At 28.1% G+C, this 5,181-nt stretch overlaps 1 long non-coding RNA gene across 1 annotated transcript; it reads left to right on the forward strand.

Annotated features, from left to right (window-relative positions):
• The first annotated feature begins 772 nt into the window (after positions 1 to 772).
• On the forward strand, positions 773 to 3,174 carry LOC107939654 (uncharacterized). The gene is made up of 3 exons (XR_001695207.2): positions 773 to 920; positions 1,393 to 1,478; positions 2,441 to 3,174. It is a non-coding gene; the product is annotated as an uncharacterized lncRNA (long non-coding RNA).
• Positions 3,175 to 5,181: the final 2,007 nt, after the last annotated feature.

Below are 5,181 nucleotides of genomic sequence, written 5' to 3' on the forward strand. Positions count from 1 at the left end.
GCTGATTTTTTTTACCCAACCGTCCAGCCCATATAATTTGGGCCTAATTGCCTTTTAAATCCCTCCACTTTAGTCACTTAAGCTATTTAATCACAATTTAACAAATTTTACACTATTCCCAATTTAGTCCTTTTTAGTTAATTAACTATCCAAACGTTAAAATTTTCTAACGAAACTTTAATACCAACTCAATGACACTCTATAAATATTTATAAAAATATTTATGGCTCGGTTGAAAATCCTCGAGGTCTCGATACCTCGTTTTTTTTATTTTAATTATTTTAATATTTATTCCTAGTACACTATTCACTATTTCAAAAATTTTCCTAACTTCACATTTAACTTATACTTACTAAATTTATAATATTTTCTACTCGTTTGTCAGATTTAGTGATCTCGAATCACCATTCTGACACCACTAAAAATTCAGGCTATTACAGTAACAGCCCAATTTTGACCCTAATCGGATACAGAGGTTTCGAGACCACGAATTCGAGTCTAAAAATATTTTAATATTATTTTCTGTGTTAAATATGTGTGAAATTATATATGTGAAAGTTTCGTGAAATAATTTTATTGTTTGTATGCTTAATTTGAGAAAATGAATAAATCGCGTAAAGTGAAAATTTGAGGGTTAAATATGAAAGTGCTTAATTATTTTTGTCTTTATAAATTGGAGGTTCTATGTGGCAATTAAGCCATTTTCCAAGTTAGTGGACGGCATTAGGTGATATATATGGTTTTCTTATATTATTAATATAATATATATGTTATAATAAGGTATAATATATTATTATGTTATAATAAACATTAAAAAAAAGCCATTATCATTTTTTCCCTTCATCTTCATCACGAAACAAAACAAAAGAAAACAAAGAAACAAAGCTAGGGTATTCGGCCATTGTTGAGCTTGATTCAAGGTGAGTTCTAGTTCGGTTTTTGATAATTTTTATATTTTTGATATCGTTGCTTCGAATACTATCCAACTCATGCTAGAATTTTTGATTTTGATGAATATTTTGAGTTATGCCATTAATGAATAATTGTGTTCTATGATGTTTGATGATGGATTATGAAATATATGTGTTAGATTAACATGTTTTGTCTTTGAATTTTTGGTAAATTTGAGTAATTAGGGCTAAATTAAAAAAATAAATTTTTGAGGGACTAAAATGAAAAATAAATGAAATGCATGGACTTGTATGAATACAAGGAAGATTCAGCCTAGCTATGTTGTTGTAAGATTTTGTGTAAATTGTGTTTTATGCAATTGGGATTAAATTGCAAAAAGTGTAAAATATTAGGGGCAAAATGGTAATTTGCCTATTTATGTGTTTTTGGATTAAATTGAATGTTTTAATATTTAAATTAGCTCATTCTGGATATATTTAGATCAAGAACCAAAGAAATCGGAGTTAGATCGGGGGAAAGCTAAAATCATCGAATAATCGTCCGGTTTCGATTTTTCACCGTCCGAGGTAAGTCAACTAGCAATTTAATGTTATTAATTAATATATATATACATATATATATCTATTGTATTTGGATGAGCTCAATTTGAAAGTATATAGCTTGAATTTAATCAAAGTAAAAATGATATGTATATATATAAATATATGATTAATGTTCGAATATACATATATGTATACACATATATGTAAGCTCTAGAATTTAGTTGAAGAATGAATATGGCTTATGTATGAATTCTTTATTCATTCTTGGTTATTAATCGAAAGGTATGTATATATATATATAAGGTTCGAATGTATATATATATGTAAGTACATATATGTACAAACTATTGGATTGATTAAAAATATATATGTTATATTTGCATAAGTAGTTTTGAAATGGTATGTACATGTGAGTTGAAATTTATATGTATATGATAGAATTGAATGAGCACATAAATATATATTTACATGTATATGTTTTTGTATTGAGTTTGGGTATAATTTTTATATAAGTTTATATGAAGTTCAGAAATACAAATATAATTGTATATGTTTTTGTGTTAAATTTAGGTATGACTATTATATAAACTATGTATGAGACTCGAATATATACAAACTTATATATGTACATGTTTATGTATTGAATTTAGGTATGATAATTATATAAGTTTATGTGAGATTCAATTATGTAATTATATTCATGTGAAGCTTTTGAATGGAGTTGAAGGTACAAAATTGTTAGCTTGGATTACTATAAGATGTTCGAATGTATGATATTAATAGTAGGCCTTAATGTATTAAGTTATATATTTGTATATGATCATATTTATAATTAAGTTATTGAGCTGGATTCAATATCTGAACTTTATATACCTATGTGGTTTAAAGGTATAATTTATATATATTGAGCTAATTTTTTATACATGGAATCTTATATACATATACATTTTTAAAGTGATTTGTATTTATATAAATTGAGTGTTCAGGCTCGGTGCCTAGCAAGCTTGATGCCAGTGATATGTTTCAGACTTTAAGTCTAGCACGCTTGTCGCTGGTGAAACATTTCAGACTTTATGTCTAGCAGGCTTGACGCCGGTGAAACATTTCAGACTTTATATCTAGCAGGCTAAGTGCCAGTGTATTGAATCAGGCCTTAAGCCTAGCAGGTTTTGTGCCGGTGAATCTATTCACATCATGTGTTTACATGTATCGAATATGTGTATGATTTAGTCATATAGATTTATAGAATATGTATATACATTTGGTTATTGTGTTTGATGAGCATATAAACATTAGTTTATATGTATTTGATGAGTATGGATTTATATATATATATATATATTAAATTTTATGAAATTGTTAGGTATATTCGCATTCAGATAGATGTATGTGAGAAATCTATATATGCATTTTGGTAAGTATAAATGTATTTGGTTATATTCGTTTGATGTGTATGTATATATATATTCGGTTATAGAATTTGTTAAGTACATAAATATGTGTTCGGTTACACACATATGAAGTGTATATGCATTCGGTTTTAGGTATTTGATAATGATGTATGCATTTGTTTATATGTAAATGATATATAAAAGTATTCGGTTGTAAGTTTTTGATGAGTATTTAAATATACAATTGTTATGCATATTGTATATACATATTTATATATTCATTGGTAAGCATTCTACGAGTACATATATTTGATTATAAATAAGATGATTATGAGTGACAAATGTTCAAATAGTAATATATGTTGTATTTGCGATTTCAATAAGTTTAATTATGAATTTATATTATTCTTCTTTTATATATATTTTAGTTATGCTATAGACTTACTAAGCTATGTAAGCTTACTTTGTTTGTTTACGTCTATTTGTTTATAGATAAAAAAAAAAATCAAATCAAGCTTCAAGCTCAGGGATCGTCAGCAAGTTTATCATATTATCTATTGTCTCGGTATTTAAAATATTTAAATCTAACTATGGCATGTACAGACTAGATAAATGTTTTGAAGGTCGTACTTTGTTGTATTGTATATGAATATAATAGCCATACTAAAATGGTTTATTTCCTTATAGATTTGCTAGTTTGTAATGTCTTTACTAGTTGGATTATAATGTCTTTGTTTATTAAAAATGGTTAGAAGAGAAGTTTAACATTTTGCATATTTAATGTATATGTATATGTATAATATATATGTATTGATTTTGAGATGGTTGTGTTTTATTCAGTAATGCCTCGTAACCCTAATTCGGCGATGGATACGGGTTAGGGGTGTTACAGATACACCTTATGTGTCAGTATAATTGCTTTGGCTTGCTCGATAATGCACAATGTGTGCCAATAGCTTTTTTTTGGTATATCTGATGAGGCACTACGGTGCCAGATTAAAATCCAGATTGTCTATTCCATGTATTGGACTTGAAATTCGAGTCATGTTAATGAGGAATATACATTTTAAATTAGTTAATTAATATTTGAAAATGAATTCGACATTATGAAGTTGTACTACAAGTACATATTTGCGATATATATTTATTGATAGCATGTGAAAGATCATGCGAACCACTTGAACAATTCTTAGGATTGATATGGAATAATAATGGTAGATTTGATTTTAGTTCCAAAATGATATACATACTTGATTGAATGTAATAGAGTGAAAAGTAATGCGGATGTTAAGTACATTGGTATGATATGTTAATTAGATATTAATTGATGTAGTATATTTAGTTGGTTCTTTTGGCATAAATAATGTATCTTGTAGCATATGTATAGTGTTATATGTATTGAAGAATGACATAAGTTATATGTGAATTAGTTTGTATTGAATTGGAATTGATTGTATGCATTTGATTTGAAATTTATATTAATTTAAATTGAATCATGGAAATACCACTAAGATTTATTACTCAGCGTACGATTTTTTTTCTCCGTGTACAGATTCAGATATTTTTTGAAGCCTAAGGACTCGAAGTTAGCATCCAAACTATTGTTTCTAACTCAACAAATTTTGTAAAGTACCATTTCGATTGTAAATGTCTTGTACATATGGTTTAAGTCGGTTTTGTATCGAAAATGGTCAAATTTAGAACTTAGTTACTTAACGTCACTTTGAAGTATCAATTTGGTATGTTTTGCCTCATATACTGTTGAAATATTGTTTTTTTGGTTGTGAATGTGATGTTATACGTTATTATAGGTATTTTAAACTTGGTTCAAACTGATCATTTTCAGAAACAGTGAGTCACATTACAACGATGTACTCTTAACATTGCGATGAGGTGTAACCAAAGAATCATGGCATGACGACGTTCATTTGAGGTCATGACAAGCATAAGATAGAGAGTTGTGTCGCAATGAGAAACCTCCTACGTCGCGATGCCAACAAAAAATTTTAAAATCTTTACAATTTAGTCATTTTTTTAACTCGGGTTAGCAAAAGAGCTTTTGTAAGCTCGTATAATACCCAAAAATGATTATGTATCATTTATATACTTGTTTTACTTATAATTAAATGTTTAATATTGTGAATCGAATTGTGATTTGATCATAGTTGCTCCAGCAACGAATGTGACACCTTATAGTTTGAACCAGACGATCGGGTCAAGTATGGGGTGTTACACACTTTTCTCCCCCGTCGACTCTTCGACATCTCGTTTCGTCTTGCTCGAAACATGTCCCTTGAACTACCGTTTTCCCTCCAAAGGATCATTCGACCTCTCCT

This window comes from Gossypium hirsutum, chromosome D05, assembly GCF_007990345.1.
Source record: "Gossypium hirsutum isolate 1008001.06 chromosome D05, Gossypium_hirsutum_v2.1, whole genome shotgun sequence".
In the NCBI taxonomy this organism is placed as follows: domain Eukaryota; kingdom Viridiplantae; phylum Streptophyta; class Magnoliopsida; order Malvales; family Malvaceae; genus Gossypium; species Gossypium hirsutum.